Source organism: Perissodus microlepis, chromosome 15 (genome assembly GCF_051167445.1).
Source record: "Perissodus microlepis isolate ML-2025 ecotype Zambia chromosome 15, ASM5116744v1, whole genome shotgun sequence".
In the NCBI taxonomy this organism is placed as follows: Eukaryota; Metazoa; Chordata; class Actinopteri; order Cichliformes; family Cichlidae; genus Perissodus; species Perissodus microlepis.
In genome coordinates, this window is record NC_140475.1 from 21,739,412 (window position 1) to 21,762,616 (window position 23,205).

Sequence of the window (23,205 nt, forward strand, 5' to 3'; positions counted from 1 at the left end):
ACTGAGGTCTGCTTATTGTGAATATCATATGCTTGTTTTTACATGCTTTAGTGTTTAAGTTGTCCTTTATTTACTACAGTGTTGGTAAGGTATTTTCTTGCACTGAGGTCTGCTTATTGTGAATATCATATGCTTGTTTTTACACGCTTTAGTGTTTAAGTTGTCCTTTATTTACTACAGTGTTGGTAAGGTATTTTCTTTCACTGATGTCTGCTTATTGTGAATATCATATGCTTGTTTTTACATGCTTTAGTGTTTAAGTTGTCCTTTATTTATTACAGTGTTGGTAAGGTATTTTCTTGCACTGAGGTCTGCTTATTGTGAATATCATATGCTTGTTTTTACACCCTGTAGTGTTTAAGTTGTCCTTTATTTATTACACTGTTGGTAAGGTATTTTCTCGCACTCAGGTCTGCTTATTGTGAATATCATATGCTTTTTTTACACCCTGTAATGATTAAGTTGTCCTTTCTCTCTTACATTGTTGGTAAGGTATTTTCTTGCACTGAGGTCTGCTTATTGTGAATAAGAAATGCTTGTTTTTACACCTCGTAATGTTTAAGTTGTCCTTTATTTATTACAGTGTTGGTCAGGTATTTTCTTGCACTGAGGTCTGCTTATTGTGAATAACAAATGCTTGTTTTTACACCTCGTAATGTTTAAGTTGTCCTTTATTTATTACAGTGTTGGTAAGGTATTTTCTTGCACTGAGGTCTGCTTATTGTGAATAACAAATGCTTGTTTTTACACCTCGTAATGTTTAAGTTGTCCTTTATTTATTACAGTGTTGGTAAGGTATTTTCCTGCACTGAGGTCTGCTTATTGTGACTATCATATGCTTGTTTTTACACCCTGTAGTGTTTAAGTTTTCCTTTCTTTCTTACAGTGTTGGTAAGGTATTTTCTTGCACTGAGGTCTGCTTATTGTGAATATCATTTCCTTGTCTTTACAGCCTGTAGTGTTTAAGTTTTCCTTTATCTATTACATTGTTGGTAAGGTATTTTCTTGCACTGAGGTCTGCTTATTGTGAATATCATATGCTTGTTTTTACACCCTGTAGTGTTTAAGTTTTCCTTTCTTTCTTACAGTGTTGGTAAGGTATTTTCTTGCACTGAGGTCTGCTTATTGTGAATATCATTTGCTTGTCTTTACAGCCTGTAGTGTTTAAGTTGTCCTTTATTTATTACAGTGTTGGTAAGGTATTTTCTTGCACTGAGGTCTGCTTATTGTGAATATCATTTGCTTGTCTTTACAGCCTGTAGTGTTTAAGTTGTCCTTTATTTATTACAGTGTTGGTAAGGTATTTTCTTGCACTGAATTCTGCTTATTGTGAATATCATATGCTTGTTTTTACACCCTGTAGTGTTTAAGTTTTCCTTTATCTATTACATTGTTGGTAAGGTATTTTCTTGCACTGAGGTCTGCTTATTGTGAATATCATATGCTTGTTTTTACACCCTGTAGTGTTTAAGTTTTCCTTTCTTTCTTACAGTGTTGGTAAGGTATTTTCTTGCACTGAGGTCTGCTTATTGTGAATATCATTTGCTTGTCTTTACACCCTGTAGTGTTTAAGTTGTCCTTTATTTATTACAGTGTTGGTAAGGTATTTTCTTGCACTGAGGTCTGCTTATTGTGAATATCATATGCTTGTCTTTACACCCTGTAGTGTTTAAGTTTTCCTTTCTGTCTTGCAGTGTTGTTAAGGTATTTTCTTGCACTGAGGTCTGCTTAATGTTAATATCATGTTCTTGTTTTTACACCCTGTAGTGTTTAAGTTGTCCTTTATTTATTACAGTGTTGGTAAGGTATTTTCTTGCACCGAGGTCTGCTTATTGTGAATATCATATGCTTGTTTTTACACCCTGTAGTGTTTAAGTTGTCCTTTATTTATTACATTGTTGGTAAGGTATTTTCTTGCACTGAGGTCTGCTTATTGTGAATATCATATGCTTGTTTTTACACCCTGTAGTGTTTAAGTTTTCCTTTATTTATTACAGTGTTCGTAAGGTATTTTCTTGCACTGAGGTCTGCTTATTGTGAATATCATTTGCTTGTCTTTACAGCCTGTAGTGTTTAAGTTGTCCTTTATTTATTACAGTGTTGGTAAGGTATTTTCTTGCACTGAGGTCTGCTTATTGTGAATATCATTTGCTTGTCTTTACAGCCTGTAGTGTTTAAGTTGTCCATTATTTATTAAAGTGTTGGTAAGGTATTTTCTTGCACTGAGGTCTGCTTATTGTGAATATCATATGCTTGTTTTTACACCCTGTAGTGTTTAAGTTGTCCTTTATCTATTACATTGTTGGTAAGGTATTTTCTTGCACTGAGGTCTGCTTATTGTGAATATCATATGCTTGTTTTTACACCCTGTAGTGTTTAAGTTTTCCTTTATTTATTACAGTGTTGGTAAGGTATTTTCTTGCACTGAGGTCTGCTTATTGTGAATATCACATACTTGTTTTTACACCCTGTAGTGTTTAAGTTTTCCTTTCTTTCTTACAGTGTTGGTAAGGTATTTTCTTGCACTGAGGTCTGCTTATTGTGAATATCATATGCTTGTTTTTACACCCTGTAGTGTTTAAGTTTTCCTTTCTTTCTTACAGTGTTGGTAAGGTATTTTCTTGCACTGAGGTCTGCTTATTGTGAATATCATTTGCTTGTCTTTACAGCCTGTAGTGTTTAAGTTTTCCTTTCTGTCTTGCAGTGTTGTTAAGGTATTTTCTTGCACTGAGGTCTGCTTATTGTGAATATCATATGCTTGTCTTTACAACCTGTAGTGTTTAAGTTTTCCTTTCTGTCTTGCAGTGTTGTTAAGGTATTTTCTTGCACTGAGGTCTGCTTATTGTGAATATCATGTTCTTGTTTTTGCACCCTGTAGTGTTTAAGTTTTTCTTTCTCTCTTGCAGTGTTGTTAAGGTATTTTCTTGCACTGAGGTCTGCTTATTGTGATTATCTTATGCTTGTTTTTACACCCTGTAATATTTAAGTTGTCCTTTATTTATTACAGAGTTGGTAAGGTATTTTCTTGCACTGAGGTCTGCTTATTGTGAATTTCATATGCTTGTTTTTACACCCTGTAATATTTAAGTTGTCCTTTATTTATTACAGTGTTTGTAAGGTATTTTCTTTCACTCAGGTCTGCTTATTATGAATATATTTGACTTGTTTTTACACCTTGTAATGTTTAAGTTTTCCTTTCTCTCTTGCAGTGTTGGTAAGGTATTTTCTTGCTCTGAGGTCTGCTTATTGTGAATTTCATATGCTTGTTTTTAAACCCTGTAGTGTTTAAGTTGTCCTTTCTGTCTTACGGTGTTGTTAAGGTATTTTCTTGCACTGAGGTCTGCTTATTGTGAATATCTTTGACTTGTTTTTACACCCTGTAGTGTTTAAGTTGTCCTTTATCTATTACATTGTTGGTAAGGTATTTTCTTGCACTGAGGTCTGCTTATTGTGAATATCTTTGACGTGTTTTTACACCTTGTAATGTTTAAGTTTTCCTTTATCTATTACATTATTGGTAAGGTATTTTCTTGCACTGAGGTCTGCTTATTGTGAATATCTTTGACTTGTTTTTACACCCTGTAGTGTTTAAGTTGTCCTTTATCTATTACATTGTTGGTAAGGTATTTTCTTGCACTGAGGTCTGCTTATTGTGAATATCTTTGACGTGTTTTTACACCCTGTAGTGTTTAAGTTTTCCTTTCTTTCTTACAGTGTTGGTAAGGTATTTTCTTGCACTGAGGTCTGCTTATTGTGAATATCATTTGCTTGTCTTTACAGCCTGTAGTGTTTAAGTTTTCCTTTCTGTCTTGCAGTGTTGTTAAGGTATTTTCTTGCACTGAGGTCTGCTTATTGTGAATATCTTTGACGTGTTTTTACACCTTGTAATGTTTAAGTTTTCCTTTATCTATTACATTATTGGTAAGGTATTTTCTTGCACTGAGGTCTGCTTATTGTGAATATCTTTGACTTGTTTTTACACCCTGTAGTGTTTAAGTTGTCCTTTATCTATTACATTGTTGGTAAGGTATTTTCTTGCACTGAGGTCTGCTTATTGTGAATATCATATGCTTGTTTTTACACCCTGTAGTGTTTAAGTTTTCCTTTCTTTCTTACAGTGTTGGTAAGGTATTTTCTTGCACTGAGGTCTGCTTATTGTGAATATCATTTGCTTGTCTTTACAGCCTGTAGTGTTTAAGTTTTCCTTTCTGTCTTGCAGTGTTGTTAAGGTATTTTCTTGCACCGAGGTCTGCTTATTGTGAATATCATATGCTTGTTTTTACACCCTGTAGTGTTTAAGTTGTCCTTTATTTATTACAGTGTTGGTAAGGTATTTTCTTGCACTGAGGTCTGCTTATTGTGAATATCACATACTTGTTTTTACACCCTGTAGTGTTTAAGTTTTCCTTTCTTTCTTACAGTGTTCGTAAGGTATTTTCTTGCACTGAGGTCTGCTTATTGTGAATATAATTTGCTTGTCTTTACAGCCTGTAGTGTTTAAGTTGTCCTTTATTTATTACAGTGTTGGTAAGGTATTTTCTTGCACTGAGGTCTGCTTATTGTGAATATCATTTGCTTGTCTTTACAGCCTGTAGTGTTTAAGTTGTCCATTATTTATTAAAGTGTTGGTAAGGTATTTTCTTGCACTGAGGTCTGCTTATTGTGAATATCATTTGCTTGTCTTTACAGCCTGTAGTGTTTAAGTTGTCCTTTATTTATTACAGTGTTGGTAAGGTATTTTCTTGCACTGAGGTCTGCTTATTGTGAATAACAAATGCTTGTTTTTACACCTCGTAATGTTTAAGTTGTCCTTTATTTATTACAGTGTTGGTAAGGTATTTTCCTGCACTGAGGTCTGCTTATTGTGACTATCATATGCTTGTTTTTACACCCTGTAGTGTTTAAGTTTTCCTTTCTTTCTTACAGTGTTGGTAAGGTATTTTCTTGCACTGAGGTCTGCTTATTGTGAATATCATTTCCTTGTCTTTACAGCCTGTAGTGTTTAAGTTGTCCTTTATTTATTACAGTGTTGGTAAGGTATTTTCTTGCACTGAGGTCTGCTTATTGTGAATATCATTTGCTTGTCTTTACAGCCTGTAGTGTTTAAGTTTTCCTTTATTTATTACAGTGTTGGTAAGGTATTTTCTTGCACTGAATTCTGCTTATTGTGAATATCATATGCTTGTTTTTACACCCTGTAGTGTTTAAGTTTTCCTTTATCTATTACATTGTTGGTAAGGTATTTTCTTGCACTGAGGTCTGCTTATTGTGAATATCATATGCTTGTTTTTACACCCTGTAGTGTTTAAGTTTTCCTTTCTTTCTTACAGTGTTGGTAAGGTATTTTCTTGCACTGAGGTCTGCTTATTGTGAATATCATTTGCTTGTCTTTACAGCCTGTAGTGTTTAAGTTGTCCTTTATTTATTACAGTGTTGGTAAGGTATTTTCTTGCACTGAGGTCTGCTTATTGTGAATATCATTTGCTTGTCTTTACAGCCTGTAGTGTTTAAGTTGTCCTTTATTTATTACAGTGTTGGTAAGGTATTTTCTTGCACTGAATTCTGCTTATTGTGAATATCATATGCTTGTTTTTACACCCTGTAGTGTTTAAGTTTTCCTTTATCTATTACATTGTTGGTAAGGTATTTTCTTGCACTGAGGTCTGCTTATTGTGAATATCATATGCTTGTTTTTACACCCTGTAGTGTTTAAGTTTTCCTTTCTTTCTTACAGTGTTGGTAAGGTATTTTCTTGCACTGAGGTCTGCTTATTGTGAATATCATTTGCTTGTCTTTACAGCCTGTAGTGTTTAAGTTGTCCTTTATTTATTACAGTGTTGGTAAGGTATTTTCTTGCACTGAGGTCTGCTTATTGTGAATATCATATGCTTGTCTTTACACCCTGTAGTGTTTAAGTTTTCCTTTCTGTCTTGCAGTGTTGTTAAGGTATTTTCTTGCACTGAGGTCTGCTTAATGTTAATATCATGTTCTTGTTTTTACACCCTGTAGTGTTTAAGTTGTCCTTTATTTATTACAGTGTTGGTAAGGTATTTTCTTGCACCGAGGTCTGCTTATTGTGAATATCATATGCTTGTTTTTACACCCTGTAGTGTTTAAGTTGTCCTATATCTATTACATTGTTGGTAAGGTATTTTCTTGCACTGAGGTCTGCTTATTGTGAATATCATATGCTTGTTTTTACACCCTGTAGTGTTTAAGTTTTCCTTTATTTATTACAGTGTTCGTAAGGTATTTTCTTGCACTGAGGTCTGCTTATTGTGAATATCATATGCTTGTTTTTACACCCTGTAGTGTTTAAGTTGTCCTTTATCTATTACATTGTTGGTAAGGTATTTTCTTGCACTGAGGTCTGCTTATTGTGAATATCATATGCTTGTTTTTACACCCTGTAGTGTTTAAGTTTTCCTTTATTTATTACAGTGTTCGTAAGGTATTTTCTTGCACTGAGGTCTGCTTATTGTGAATATCATTTGCTTGTCTTTACAGCCTGTAGTGTTTAAGTTGTCCTTTATTTATTACAGTGTTGGTAAGGTATTTTCTTGCACTGAGGTCTGCTTATTGTGAATATCATTTGCTTGTCTTTACAGCCTGTAGTGTTTAAGTTGTCCATTATTTATTAAAGTGTTGGTGAGGTATTTTCTTGCACTGAGGTCTGCTTATTGTGAATATCATATGCTTGTTTTTACACCCTGTAGTGTTTAAGTTGTCCTTTATCTATTACATTGTTGGTAAGGTATTTTCTTGCACTGAGGTCTGCTTATTGTGAATATCATATGCTTGTTTTTACACCCTGTAGTGTTTAAGTTTTCCTTTATTTATTACAGTGTTGGTAAGGTATTTTCTTGCACTGAGGTCTGCTTATTGTGAATATCACATACTTGTTTTTACACCCTGTAGTGTTTAAGTTTTCCTTTCTTTCTTACAGTGTTGGTAAGGTATTTTCTTGCACTGAGGTCTGCTTATTGTGAATATCATATGCTTGTTTTTACACCCTGTAGTGTTTAAGTTTTCCTTTCTTTCTTACAGTGTTGGTAAGGTATTTTCTTGCACTGAGGTCTGCTTATTGTGAATATCATTTGCTTGTCTTTACAGCCTGTAGTGTTTAAGTTTTCCTTTCTGTCTTGCAGTGTTGTTAAGGTATTTTCTTGCACTGAGGTCTGCTTATTGTGAATATCATATGCTTGTCTTTACAACCTGTAGTGTTTAAGTTTTCCTTTCTGTCTTGCAGTGTTGTTAAGGTATTTTCTTGCACTGAGGTCTGCTTAATGTTAATATCATGTTCTTGTTTTTACACCCTGTAGTGTTTAAGTTGTCCTTTATTTATTAAAGTGTTGGTAAGGTATTTTCTTGCACTGAGGTCTGCTTATTGTGAATATCATGTTCTTGTTTTTGCACCCTGTAGTGTTTAAGTTTTTCTTTCTCTCTTGCAGTGTTGTTAAGGTATTTTCTTGCACTGAGGTCTGCTTATTGTGATTATCTTATGCTTGTTTTTACACCCTGTAATATTTAAGTTGTCCTTTATTTATTACAGAGTTGGTAAGGTATTTTCTTTCACTCAGGTCTGCTTATTATGAATATATTTGACTTGTTTTTACACCTTGTAATGTTTAAGTTTTCCTTTCTCTCTTGCAGTGTTGGTAAGGTATTTTCTTGCTCTGAGGTCTGCTTATTGTGAATTTCATATGCTTGTTTTTAAACCCTGTAGTGTTTAAGTTGTCCTTTCTGTCTTACGGTGTTGTTAAGGTATTTTCTTGCACTGAGGTCTGCTTATTGTGAATATCTTTGACTTGTTTTTACACCCTGTAGTGTTTAAGTTGTCCTTTATCTATTACATTGTTGGTAAGGTATTTTCTTGCACTGAGGTCTGCTTATTGTGAATATCTTTGACGTGTTTTTACACCTTGTAATGTTTAAGTTTTCCTTTATCTATTACATTATTGGTAAGGTATTTTCTTGCACTGAGGTCTGCTTATTGTGAATATCTTTGACTTGTTTTTACACCCTGTAGTGTTTAAGTTGTCCTTTATCTATTACATTGTTGGTAAGGTATTTTCTTGCACTGAGGTCTGCTTATTGTGAATATCATATGCTTGTTTTTACACCCTGTAGTGTTTAAGTTTTCCTTTCTTTCTTACAGTGTTGGTAAGGTATTTTCTTGCACTGAGGTCTGCTTATTGTGAATATCATTTGCTTGTCTTTACAGCCTGTAGTGTTTAAGTTTTCCTTTCTGTCTTGCAGTGTTGTTAAGGTATTTTCTTGCACTGAGGTCTGCTTATTGTGAATATCATTTGCTTGTCTTTACAGCCTGTAGTGTTTAAGTTGTCCTTTATTTATTACAGTGTTGGTAAGGTATTTTCTTGCACCGAGGTCTGCTTATTGTGAATATCATATGCTTGTTTTTACACCCTGTAGTGTTTAAGTTGTCCTTTATTTATTACAGTGTTGGTAAGGTATTTTCTTGCACTGAGGTCTGCTTATTGTGAATATCACATACTTGTTTTTACACCCTGTAGTGTTTAAGTTTTCCTTTCTTTCTTACAGTGTTCGTAAGGTATTTTCTTGCACTGAGGTCTGCTTATTGTGAATATAATTTGCTTGTCTTTACAGCCTGTAGTGTTTAAGTTGTCCTTTATTTATTACAGTGTTGGTAAGGTATTTTCTTGCACTGAGGTCTGCTTATTGTGAATATCATTTGCTTGTCTTTACAGCCTGTAGTGTTTAAGTTGTCCATTATTTATTACATTGTTGGTAAGGTATTTTCTTGCACTGAGGTCTGCTTATTGTGAATATCATTTGCTTGTCTTTACAACCTGTAGTGTTTAAGTTGTCCTTTATTTATTACAGTGTTGGTAAGGTATTTTCTTGCACTGAGGTCTGCTTATTGTGAATATCATTTGCTTGTCTTTACAGCCTGTAGTGTTTAAGTTGTCCTTTATTTATTACAGTGTTGGTAAGGTATTTTCTTGCACTGAGGTCTGCTTATTGTGAATATCATATGCTTGTCTTTACACCCTGTAGTGTTTAAGTTTTCCTTTCTGTCTTGCAGTGTTGTTAAGGTATTTTCTTGCACTGAGGTCTGCTTAATGTTAATATCATGTTCTTGTTTTTACACCCTGTAGTGTTTAAGTTGTCCTTTATTTATTACAGTGTTGGTAAGGTATTTTCTTGCACCGAGGTCTGCTTATTGTGAATATCATATGCTTGTTTTTACACCCTGTAGTGTTTAAGTTGTCCTATATCTATTACATTGTTGGTAAGGTATTTTCTTGCACTGAGGTCTGCTTATTGTGAATATCATATGCTTGTTTTTACACCCTGTAGTGTTTAAGTTTTCCTTTATTTATTACAGTGTTCGTAAGGTATTTTCTTGCACTGAGGTCTGCTTATTGTGAATATCATATGCTTGTTTTTACACCCTGTAGTGTTTAAGTTGTCCTTTATCTATTACATTGTTGGTAAGGTATTTTCTTGCACTGAGGTCTGCTTATTGTGAATATCATATGCTTGTTTTTACACCCTGTAGTGTTTAAGTTTTCCTTTATTTATTACAGTGTTCGTAAGGTATTTTCTTGCACTGAGGTCTGCTTATTGTGAATATCATTTGCTTGTCTTTACAGCCTGTAGTGTTTAAGTTGTCCTTTATTTATTACAGTGTTGGTAAGGTATTTTCTTGCACTGAGGTCTGCTTATTGTGAATATCATTTGCTTGTCTTTACAGCCTGTAGTGTTTAAGTTGTCCATTATTTATTAAAGTGTTGGTAAGGTATTTTCTTGCACTGAGGTCTGCTTATTGTGAATATCATATGCTTGTTTTTACACCCTGTAGTGTTTAAGTTGTCCTTTATCTATTACATTGTTGGTAAGGTATTTTCTTGCACTGAGGTCTGCTTATTGTGAATATCATATGCTTGTTTTTACACCCTGTAGTGTTTAAGTTTTCCTTTATTTATTACAGTGTTGGTAAGGTATTTTCTTGCACTGAGGTCTGCTTATTGTGAATATCACATACTTGTTTTTACACCCTGTAGTGTTTAAGTTTTCCTTTCTTTCTTACAGTGTTGGTAAGGTATTTTCTTGCACTGAGGTCTGCTTATTGTGAATATCATATGCTTGTTTTTACACCCTGTAGTGTTTAAGTTTTCCTTTCTTTTTTACAGTGTTGGTAAGGTATTTTCTTGCACTGAGGTCTGCTTATTGTGAATATCATTTGCTTGTCTTTACAGCCTGTAGTGTTTAAGTTTTCCTTTCTGTCTTGCAGTGTTGTTAAGGTATTTTCTTGCACTGAGGTCTGCTTATTGTGAATATCATATGCTTGTCTTTACAACCTGTAGTGTTTAAGTTTTCCTTTCTGTCTTGCAGTGTTGTTAAGGTATTTTCTTGCACTGAGGTCTGCTTAATGTTAATATCATGTTCTTGTTTTTACACCCTGTAGTGTTTAAGTTGTCCTTTATTTATTAAAGTGTTGGTAAGGTATTTTCTTGCACTGAGGTCTGCTTATTGTGAATATCATGTTCTTGTTTTTGCACCCTGTAGTGTTTAAGTTTTTCTTTCTCTCTTGCAGTGTTGTTAAGGTATTTTCTTGCACTGAGGTCTGCTTATTGTGATTATCTTATGCTTGTTTTTACACCCTGTAATATTTAAGTTGTCCTTTATTTATTACAGAGTTGGTAAGGTATTTTCTTTCACTCAGGTCTGCTTATTATGAATATATTTGACTTGTTTTTACACCTTGTAATGTTTAAGTTTTCCTTTCTCTCTTGCAGTGTTGGTAAGGTATTTTCTTGCTCTGAGGTCTGCTTATTGTGAATTTCATATGCTTGTTTTTAAACCCTGTAGTGTTTAAGTTGTCCTTTCTGTCTTACGGTGTTGTTAAGGTATTTTCTTGCACTGAGGTCTGCTTATTGTGAATATCTTTGACTTGTTTTTACACCCTGTAGTGTTTAAGTTGTCCTTTATCTATTACATTGTTGGTAAGGTATTTTCTTGCACTGAGGTCTGCTTATTGTGAATATCTTTGACGTGTTTTTACACCTTGTAATGTTTAAGTTTTCCTTTATCTATTACATTATTGGTAAGGTATTTTCTTGCACTGAGGTCTGCTTATTGTGAATATCTTTGACTTGTTTTTACACCCTGTAGTGTTTAAGTTGTCCTTTATCTATTACATTGTTGGTAAGGTATTTTCTTGCACTGAGGTCTGCTTATTGTGAATATCATATGCTTGTTTTTACACCCTGTAGTGTTTAAGTTTTCCTTTCTTTCTTACAGTGTTGGTAAGGTATTTTCTTGCACTGAGGTCTGCTTATTGTGAATATCATTTGCTTGTCTTTACAGCCTGTAGTGTTTAAGTTTTCCTTTCTGTCTTGCAGTGTTGTTAAGGTATTTTCTTGCACTGAGGTCTGCTTATTGTGAATATCATTTGCTTGTCTTTACAGCCTGTAGTGTTTAAGTTGTCCTTTATTTATTACAGTGTTGGTAAGGTATTTTCTTGCACCGAGGTCTGCTTATTGTGAATATCATATGCTTGTTTTTACACCCTGTAGTGTTTAAGTTGTCCTTTATTTATTACAGTGTTGGTAAGGTATTTTCTTGCACTGAGGTCTGCTTATTGTGAATATCACATACTTGTTTTTACACCCTGTAGTGTTTAAGTTTTCCTTTCTTTCTTACAGTGTTCGTAAGGTATTTTCTTGCACTGAGGTCTGCTTATTGTGAATATAATTTGCTTGTCTTTACAGCCTGTAGTGTTTAAGTTGTCCTTTATTTATTACAGTGTTGGTAAGGTATTTTCTTGCACTGAGGTCTGCTTATTGTGAATATCATTTGCTTGTCTTTACAGCCTGTAGTGTTTAAGTTGTCCATTATTTATTACATTGTTGGTAAGGTATTTTCTTGCACTGAGGTCTGCTTATTGTGAATATCATTTGCTTGTCTTTACAACCTGTAGTGTTTAAGTTGTCCTTTATTTATTACAGTGTTGGTAAGGTATTTTCTTGCACTGAGGTCTGCTTATTGTGAATATCATTTGCTTGTCTTTACAGCCTGTAGTGTTTAAGTTTTCCTTTCTGTCTTGCAGTGTTGTTAAGGTATTTTCTTGCACTGAGGTCTGCTTATTGTGAATATCTTTGACGTGTTTTTACACCTTGTAATGTTTAAATTGTCCTTTATTTATTGCAGTGTTGGTAAGGTATTTTCTTGCACTGAGGTCTGCTTATTGTGAATATCATTTGCTTGTCTTTACAGCCTGTAGTGTTTAAGTTGTCCTTTATTTATTACAGTGTTGGTAAGGTATTTTCTTGCACTGAGGTCTGCTTATTGTGAATATCATATGCTTGTTTTTACACCCTGTAGTGTTTAAGTTTTCCTTTATCTATTACATTGTTGGTAAGGTATTTTCTTGCACTGAGGTCTGCTTATTGTGAATATCATTTGCTTGTCTTTACAACCTGTAGTGTTTAAGTTGTCCTTTATTTATTACAGTGTTGGTAAGGTATTTTCTTGCACTGAGGTCTGCTTATTGTGAATATCATTTGCTTGTCTTTACAGCCTGTAGTGTTTAAGTTTTCCTTTCTGTCTTGCAGTGTTGTTAAGGTATTTTCTTGCACTGAGGTCTGCTTATTGTGAATATCTTTGACGTGTTTTTACACCTTGTAATGTTTAAATTGTCCTTTATTTATTGCAGTGTTGGTAAGGTATTTTCTTGCACTCAGGTCTGCTTATTGTGAATATCATATGCTTGTTTGTGCACCCTGTAATGATTAAGTTGTTCTTTCTCTCTTCCAGTGTAGGTAAGGTATTTTCTTGCACTGAGGTCTGCTTATTGTGAATATCATATGCTTGTTTTTACACCCTGTAGTGTTTAAGTTGTCCTTTATTTATTATACTGTTGGTAAGGTATTTTCTTGCACCGAGGTCTGCTTATTGTGGATATCATATGCTTGTTTTTACACCCTGTAGTTTTTAAGTTGTCCTTTATCTATTACAGTGTTGGTAAGGTATTTTCTTGCACTGAGGTCTGCTTATTGTGAATATCTTTGACCTGTTTTTACACCCTGTAGTGTTTAAGTTGTCCTTTCTCTCTTGCAGTGTTGGTAAGGTATTTTCTTGCACTGAGGTCTGCTTATTGTGAATATCTTATGCTTGTTTTTACACCCTGTAATATTTAAGTTGTCCTTTATTTATTACAGAGTTGGTAAGGTATTTTCTTGCACTGAGGTCTGCTTATTGTGAATTTCATATGCTTGTTTTTACACCCTGTAATATTTAAGTTGTCCTTTATTTATTACAGTGTTTGTAAGGTATTTTCTTTCACTCAGGTCTGCTTATTATGAATATATTTGACTTGTTTTTACACCTTGTAATGTTTAAGTTTTCCTTTCTCTCTTGCAGTGTTGGTAAGGTATTTTCTTGCTCTGAGGTCTGCTTATTGTGAATTTCATATGCTTGTTTTTAAACCCTGTAGTGTTTAAGTTGTCCTTTCTGTCTTACGGTGTTGTTAAGGTATTTTCTTGCACTGAGGTCTGCTTATTGTGAATATCTTTGACTTGTTTTTACACCCTGTAGTGTTTAAGTTGTCCTTTATCTATTACATTGTTGGTAAGGTATTTTCTTGCACTGAGGTCTGCTTATTGTGAATATCTTTGACGTGTTTTTACACCTTGTAATGTTTAAGTTTTCCTTTATCTATTACATTATTGGTAAGGTATTTTCTTGCACTGAGGTCTGCTTATTGTGAATATCTTTGACTTGTTTTTACACCCTGTAGTGTTTAAGTTGTCCTTTATCTATTACATTGTTGGTAAGGTATTTTCTTGCACTGAGGTCTGCTTATTGTGAATATCATATGCTTGTTTTTACACCCTGTAGTGTTTAAGTTTTCCTTTCTTTCTTACAGTGTTGGTAAGGTATTTTCTTGCACTGAGGTCTGCTTATTGTGAATATCATTTGCTTGTCTTTACAGCCTGTAGTGTTTAAGTTGTCCTTTATTTATTACAGTGTTGGTAAGGTATTTTCTTGCACCGAGGTCTGCTTATTGTGAATATCATATGCTTGTTTTTACACCCTGTAGTGTTTAAGTTGTCCTTTCTTTCTTACAGTGTTCGTAAGGTATTTTCTTGCACTGAGGTCTGCTTATTGTGAATATAATTTGCTTGTCTTTACAGCCTGTAGTGTTTAAGTTGTCCTTTATTTATTACAGTGTTGGTAAGGTATTTTCTTGCACTGAGGTCTGCTTATTGTGAATATCATTTGCTTGTCTTTACAGCCTGTAGTGTTTAAGTTGTCCTTTATTTATTACAGTGTTGGTAAGGTATTTTCTTGCACTGAATTCTGCTTATTGTGAATATCATATGCTTGTTTTTACACCCTGTAGTGTTTAAGTTTTCCTTTATCTATTACATTGTTGGTAAGGTATTTTCTTGCACTGAGGTCTGCTTATTGTGAATATCATTTGCTTGTCTTTACAACCTGTAGTGTTTAAGTTGTCCTTTATTTATTACAGTGTTGGTAAGGTATTTTCTTGCACTGAGGTCTGCTTATTGTGAATATCATTTGCTTGTCTTTACAGCCTGTAGTGTTTAAGTTTTCCTTTCTGTCTTGCAGTGTTGTTAAGGTATTTTCTTGCACTGAGGTCTGCTTATTGTGAATATCTTTGACGTGTTTTTACACCTTGTAATGTTTAAATTGTCCTTTATTTATTGCAGTGTTGGTAAGGTATTTTCTTGCACTGAGGTCTGCTTATTGTGAATATCATATGCTTGTTTTTACACCCTGTAGTTTTTAAGTTGTCCTTTATCTATTATAGTGTTGGTAAGGTATTTTCTTGCACTGAGGTCTGCTTATTGTGAATATCATATGCTTGTTTTTACACCCTGTAGTGTTTAAGTTTTCCTTTCTGTCTTGCAGTGTTGTTAAGGTATTTTCTTGCACTGAGGTCTGCTTATTGTGAATATCTTTGACTTGTTTTTAAACCCTGTAGTGTTTAAGTTGTCCTTTATCTATTACAGTGTTGGTAAGGTATTTTCTTGCACTGAGGTCTGCTTATTGTGAATATCTTTGACTTGTTTTTACACCCTGTAGTGTTTAAGTTGTCCTTTATCTATTACATTGTTGGTAAGGTATTTTCTTGCACTGAGGTCTGCTTATTATGAATATCATATGCTTGTTTTTACACCCTGTAGTGTTTAACTTTTCCTTTCTGTCTTGCAGTGTTGGTAAGGTATTTTCTTGCACTGAGGTCTGCTTATTGTGAATATCACATACTTGTTTTTACACCCTGTAGTGTTTAAGTTTTCCTTTCTTTCTTACAGTGTTCGTAAGGTATTTTCTTGCACTGAGGTCTGCTTATTGTGAATATAATTTGCTTGTCTTTACAGCCTGTAGTGTTTAAGTTGTCCTTTATTTATTACAGTGTTGGTAAGGTATTTTCTTGCACTGAGGTCTGCTTATTGTGAATATCATTTGCTTGTCTTTACAGCCTGTAGTGTTTAAGTTGTCCATTATTTATTAAAGTGTTGGTAAGGTATTTTCTTGCACTGAGGTCTGCTTATTGTGAATATCATTTGCTTGTCTTTACAGCCTGTAGTGTTTAAGTTGTCCTTTATTTATTACAGTGTTGGTAAGGTATTTTCTTGCACTGAGGTCTGCTTATTGTGAATATCATTTGCTTGTCTTTACAGCCTGTAGTGTTTAAGTTTTCCTTTATCTATTACATTGTTGGTAAGGTATTTTCTTGCACTGAGGTCTGCTTATTGTGAATATCATTTGCTTGTCTTTACAACCTGTAGTGTTTAAGTTGTCCTTTATTTATTACAGTGTTGGTAAGGTATTTTCTTGCACTGAGGTCTGCTTATTGTGAATATCATTTGCTTGTCTTTACAGCCTGTAGTGTTTAAGTTTTCCTTTCTGTCTTGCAGTGTTGTTAAGGTATTTTCTTGCACTGAGGTCTGCTTATTGTGAATATCTTTGACGTGTTTTTACACCTTGTAATGTTTAAATTGTCCTTTATTTATTGCAGTGTTGGTAAGGTATTTTCTTGCACTGAGGTCTGCTTATTGTGAATATCATATGCTTGTTTTTACACCCTGTAGTTTTTAAGTTGTCCTTTATCTATTACAGTGTTGGTAAGGTATTTTCTTGCACTGAGGTCTGCTTATTGTGAATATCATATGCTTGTTTTTACACCCTGTAGTGTTTAAGTTTTCCTTTCTGTCTTGCAGTGTTGTTAAGGTATTTTCTTGCACTGAGGTCTGCTTATTGTGAATATCTTTGACTTGTTTTTAAACCCTGTAGTGTTTAAGTTGTCCTTTATCTATTACAGTGTTGGTAAGGTATTTTCTTGCACTGAGGTCTGCTTATTGTGAATATCTTTGACTTGTTTTTACACCCTGTAGTGTTTAAGTTGTCCTTTATCTATTACATTGTTGGTAAGGTATTTTCTTGCACTGAGGTCTGCTTATTGTGAATATCATATGCTTGTTTTTACACCCTGTAGTGTTTAACTTTTCCTTTCTGTCTTGCAGTGTTGTTAAGGTATTTTCTTGCACTGAGGTCTGCTTATTGTGAATATCTTTGACTTGTTTTTACACCCTGTAGTGTTTAAGTTGTCCTTTATCTATTACAGTGTTGGTAAGGTATTTTCTTGCACTGAGGTCTGCTTATTGTGAATATCTTTGACTTGTTTTTACACCCTGTAGTGTTTAAGTTGTCCTTTATCTATTACAGTGTTGGTAAGGTATTTTCTTGCACTGGGGTCTGCTTATTGTGAATATCTTTGACTTGTTTTTACAGCCTGTAATGATTAAGTTGTCCTTTATCTATTACATTGTTGGTAAGGTATTTTCTTGCACTGAGGTCTGCTTATTGTGAATATCTTTGACTTCTTTTTACACCCTGTAGTGTTTAAGTTGTCCTTTATTTATTTCAGTGTTGGTAAGGTATTTTCTTGCACTCAGGTCTGCTTATTGTGAATATCATATGCTTGTTTTTGCACCCTGTAATGATTAAGTTGTCCTTTCTCTCTTCCAGTGTAGGTAAGGTATTTTCTTGCACTGAGGTCTGCTTATTGTGAATATCATATGCTTGTTTTTACACCCTGTAGTGTTTAAGTTGTCCTTTATTTATTACACTGTTGGTAAGGTATTTTCTTGCACTCAGGTCTGCTTATTGTGAATATCATATGCTTGTTTTTACACCTCGTAATGTTTAAGTTGTCCTTTATTTATTACAGTGTTGGTAAGGTATTTTCCTGCACTGAGGTCTGCTTATTGTGACTATCATATGCTTGTTTGTACACCCTGTAGTGTTTAAGTTGTCCTTTATTTATAACATAGTTGGTACGGTATTTTCCTCCACTGAGCTCTGCTTATTGTGACTATCATATGCTTGTTTTTACAGCCTGTAATATTTAAGTGGTCCTTTATTTATTACATTGTTGGTCAGGTATTTTCCTCCACTGAGGTCTGCTTATTGTGAATATCATATGCTTGTCTTTACACCTCGTAATGTTTAAGTTGTCCTTTATTTATTACAGTGTTGGTCAGGTATTTTCTTTCACTCAGGTCTGCTTATTATGAATATATTTGACTTGTTTTTACACCTTGTAATGTTTAAGTTTTCCTTTCTGTCTTACAGTGTTGGTAAGGTATTTTCTTGCACTGAGGTCTGCTTATTGTGAATATCTTTGACTTCTTTTTACACCCTGTAGTGTTTAAGTTGTCCTTTATTTATTTCAGTGTTGGTAAGGTATTTTCTTGCACTCAGGTCTGCTTATTGTGAATATCATATGCTTGTTTTTGCACCCTGTAATGATTAAGTTGTCCTTTCTCTCTTCCAGTGTAGGTAAGGTATTTTCTCGCACTCAGGTCTGCTTATTGTGAATATCATATGCTTTTTTTACACCCTGTAATGATTAAGTTGTCCTTTCTCTCTTACATTGTTGGTAAGGTATTTTCTTGCACTGAGGTCTGCTTATTGTGAATATCATATGCTTGTTTTTACAGCCTGTAGTTTTTAAGTTGTCCTTTATTTATTACAGTGTTGGTAAGGTATTTTCTTGCACTGAGGTCTGCTTATTGTGAATATCATATGCTTGTTTTTACAGCCTGTAGTTTTTAAGTTGTCCTTTATTTATTACAGTGTTGGTAAGGTATTTTCTTGCACTGAGGTCTGCTTATTGTGAATAACAAATGCTTGTTTTTACAGCCTGTAATGATTAAGTTGTCCTTTCTCTCTTACATTGTTGGTAAGGTATTTTCTTGCACTGAGGTCTGCTTATTGTGAATATCATATGCTTGTTTTTACACCCTGTAGTGTTTAAGTCGTCCTTTATTTATTACAGTGTTGGTAAGGTATTTTCTCGCACTCAGGTCTGCTTATTGTGAATATCATATGCTTTTTTTACACCCTGTAATGATTAAGTTGTCCTTTCTCTCTTACATTGTTGGTAAGGTATTTTCTTGCACTGAGGTCTGCTCATTCTGTATAAGAAATGCTTGTTTTTACACCTCGTAATGTTTAAGTTGTCCTTTATTTATTACAGTGTTGGTCCGGTATTTTCTTGCACTGAGGTCTGCTTATTGTGAATAACAAATGCTTGTTTTTACACCTCGTAATGTTTAAGTTGTCCTTTATTTCTTACAGTGTTGGTAAGGTATTTTCTTGCACTGAGGTCTGCTTATTGTGAATATCATATGCTTGTTTTTACACCTCGTAATGTTTTAGTTGTCCTTTCTTTATTATAGTGTTGGTAAGGTATTTTCTTGCACTGAGGTCTGCTTATTGTGAATAACAAATGCTTGTTTTTACACCTCGTAATGTTTAAGTTGTCCTTTATTTATTACAGTGTTGGTAAGGTATTTTCCTGCACTGAGGTCTGCTTATTGTGACTATCATATGCTTGTTTTTACAGCCTGTAGTTTTTAAGTTGTCCTTTATTTATTACACTGTTGGTAAGGTATTTTCTTGCACTGAGGTCTGCTTATTGTGAATAACAAATGCTTGTTTTTACACCTCGTAATGTTTAAGTTGTCCTTTATTTATTACAGTGTTGGTCAGGTATTTTCCTGCACTGAGGTCTGCTTATTGTGACTATCATATGCTTGTTTTTACAGCCTGTAGTTTTTAAGTTGTCCTTTATTTATTACACTGTTGGTAAGGTATTTTCTTGCACTGAGGTCTGCTTATTGTGAATATCATATGCTTGTTTTTACACCTCGTAATGTTTAAGTTGTCCTTTATTTATTACACTGTTGGTAAGGTATTTTCCTGCACTGAGGTCTGCTTATTGTGACTATCATATGCTTGTTTGTACACCCTGTAGTGTTTAAGTTGTCCTTTATTTATAACATAGTTGGTAAGGTGTTTTCCTGCACTGAGGTCTGCTTATTGTGAATATCATATGCTTGTTTTTACACCCTGTAGTGTTTAAGTTGTCCTTTATTCATAACATAGTTGGTACGGTATTTTTCTGCACTGAGGTCTGCTTATTGTGAATATCATATGCTTGTTTTTACAGCCTGTAATATTTAAGTTGTCCTTTATTTATTACGTTGTTGGTCAGGTATTTTCTTGCACTGAGGTTTGCTTATTGTGACTATCATATGCTTGTTTTTACACCTCGTAATGTTTAAGTTGTCCTTTAGTTATTACATTGTTGTTAAGGTATTTTCCTGCACTGAGGTTTGCTTATTGTGACTATCATATGCTTGTTTTTACACCTCGTAATATTTAAGTTGTCCTTTATTTATTACAGTGTTGGTAAGGTATTTTCCTGCACTGAGGTCTCCTTATTGTGAATATCATATGCTTGTTTTTACAGCCTGTAATATTTAAGTTGTCCTTTATTTATTACATTGTTGGTCAGGTATTTTCTTGCACTGAGGTTTGCTTATTGTGAATATCATATGCTTGTTTTTACACCTCGTAATGTTTAAGTTGTCCTTTATTAATTACAGTGTTTGTAAGGTATTTTCTTGCACTGAGGTTTGCTTATTGTGAATATCATATGCTTGTTTTTGCACCCTGTAATGATTAAGTTGTCCTTTCTCTCTTCCAGTGTAGGTAAGGTATTTTCTCGCACTCAGGTCTGCTTATTGTGAATATCATATGCTTTTTTTACACCCTGTAATGATTAAGTTGTCCTTTCTCTCTCACATTGTTGGTAAGGTATTTTCTTGCACTGAGGTCTGCTTATTGTGAATAAGAAATGCTTGTTTTTACACCTCGTAATGTTTAAGTTGTCCTTTATTTATTACAGTGTTGGTCAGGTATTTTCTTGCACTGAGGTCTGCTTATTGTGAATATCATATGCTTGTTTTTACAGCCTGTAGTTTTTAAGTTGTCCTTTATTTATTACAGTGTTGGTAAGGTATTTTCTTGCACTGAGGTCTGCTTATTGTGAATAACAAATGCTTGTTTTTACAGCCTGTAGTTTTTAAGTTGTCCTTTATTTATTACACTGTTGGTAAGGTATTTTCTTGCACTGAGGTCTGCTTATTGTGAATATCTTTGACTTGTTTTTACACCTTGTAATGTTTAAGTTTTCCTTTCTGTCTTGCAGTGTTGGTAAGGTATTTTCTTGCACTGAGGTCTGCTTATTGTGAATATCTTTGACTTCTTTTTACACCCTGTAGTGTTTAAGTTGTCCTTTATTTATTTCAGTGTTGGTAAGGTATTTTCTTGCACTCAGGTCTGCTTATTGTGAATATCATATGCTTGTTTTTGCACCCTGTAATGATTAAGTTGTCCTTTCTCTCTTCCAGTGTAGGTAAGGTATTTTCTTGCACTGAGGTCTGCTTATTGTGAATATCATATGCTTGTTTTTGCACCCTGTAATGATTAAGTTGTCCTTTCTCTCTTCCAGTGTAGGTAAGGTATTTTCTCGCACTCAGGTCTGCTTATTGTGAATATCATATGCTTTTTTTACAGCCTGTAATGATTAAGTTGTCCTTTCTCTCTTACATTGTTGGTAAGGTATTTTCTTGCACTGAGGTCTGCTTATTGTGAATATCATATGCTTGTTTTTACAGCCTGTAGTTTTTAAGTTGTCCTTTATTTATTACAGTGTTGGTAAGGTATTTTCTTGCACTGAGGTCTGCTTATTGTGAATATCATATGCTTGTTTTTACAGCCTGTAGTTTTTAAGTTGTCCTTTATTTATTACACTGTTGGTAAGGTATTTTCTTGCACTGAGGTCTGCTTATTGTGAATATCATATGCTTGTTTTTACACCCTGTAGTGTTTAAGTTGTCCTTTATTTATTACACTGTTGGTAAGGTATTTTCTTGCACTGAGGTCTGCTTATTGTGAATATCATATGCTTGTTTTTACACCTCGTAATGTTTAAGTTGTCCTTTATTTATTACACTGTTGGTTAGGTATTTTCCTGCACTGAGGTCTGCTTATTGTGACTATCATATGCTTGTTTGTACACCCTGTAGTGTTTAAGTTGTCCTTTATTTATAACATAGTTGGTAAGGTGTTTTCCTGCACTGAGGTCTGCTTATTGTGAATATCATATGCTTGTTTTTACACCCTGTAGTGTTTAAGTTGTCCTTTATTCATAACATAGTTGGTACGGTATTTTTCTGCACTGAGGTCTGCTTATTGTGAATATCATATGCTTGTTTTTACAGCCTGTAATATTTAAGTTGTCCTTTATTTATTACGTTGTTGGTAAGGTATTTTCTTGCACTGAGGTCTGCTTATTGTGAATAAGAAATGCTTGTTTTTACACCTCGTAATGTTTAAGTTGTCCTTTATTTATTACACTGTTGGTCCGGTATTTTCTTGCACTGAGGTCTGCTTATTGTGAATAACAAATACTTGTTTTTACACCTCGTAATGTTTAAGTTGTCCTTTATTTCTTACAGTGTTGGTAAGGTATTTTCTTGCACTGAGGTCTGCTTATTGTGAATATCATATGCTTGTTTTTACACCTCGTAATGTTTTAGTTGTCCTTTCTTTATTACAGTGTTGGTAAGGTATTTTCTTTCACTGAGGTCTGCTTATTGTGAATAACAAATGCTTGTTTTTACACCTCGTAATGTTTAAGTTGTCCTTTATTTATTACAGTGTTGGTAAGGTATTTTCCTGCACTGAGGTCTGCTTATTGTGACTATCATATGCTTGTTTTTACAGCCTGTAGTTTTTAAGTTGTCCTTTATTTATTACACTGTTGGTAAGGTATTTTCTTGCACTGAGGTCTGCTTATTGTGAATAACAAATGCTTGTTTTTACACCTCGTAATGTTTAACTTGTCCTTTATTTATTACAGTGTTGGTCAGGTATTTTCCTGCACTGAGGTCTGCTTATTGTGACTATCATATGCTTGTTTTTACAGCCTGTAGTTTTTAAGTTGTCCTTTATTTATTACACTGTTGGTAAGGTATTTTCTTGCACTGAGGTCTGCTTATTGTGAATATCATATGCTTGTTTTTACACCTCGTAATGTTTAAGTTGTCCTTTATTTATTACACTGTTGGTAAGGTATTTTCCTGCACTGAGGTCTGCTTATTGTGACTATCATATGCTTGTTTGTACACCCTGTAGTGTTTAAGTTGTCCTTTATTTATTACATAGTTGGTAAGGTGTTTTCCTGCACTGAGGTCTGCTTATTGTGAATATCATATGCTTGTTTTTACACCCTGTAGTGTTTAAGTTGTCCTTTATTCATAACATAGTTGGTACGGTATTTTTCTGCACTGAGGTCTGCTTATTGTGAATATCATATGCTTGTTTTTACACCTCGTAATATTTAAGTTGTCCTTTATTTATTACAGTGTTGGTCAGGTATTTTCCTGCACTGAGGTCTCCTTATTGTGAATATCATATGCTTGTTTTTACAGCCTGTAATATTTAAGTTGTCCTTTATTTATTACATTGTTGGTCAGGTATTTTCTTGCACTGAGGTCTGCTTATTGTGAATATCATATGCTTGTTTTTACATCCTGTAATATTTAAGTTGTCCTTTATTTATTACATTGTTGGTCAGGTATTTTCTTGCACTGAGGTTTGCTTATTGTGAATATCATATGCTTGTTTTTACACCTCGTAATGTTTAAGTTGTCCTTTATTAATTACAGTGTTTGTAAGGTATTTTCTTGCACTGAGGTCTGCTTATTGTGAATATCATATGCTTGTTTTTGCACCCTGTAATGATTAAGTTGTCCTTTCTCTCTTCCAGTG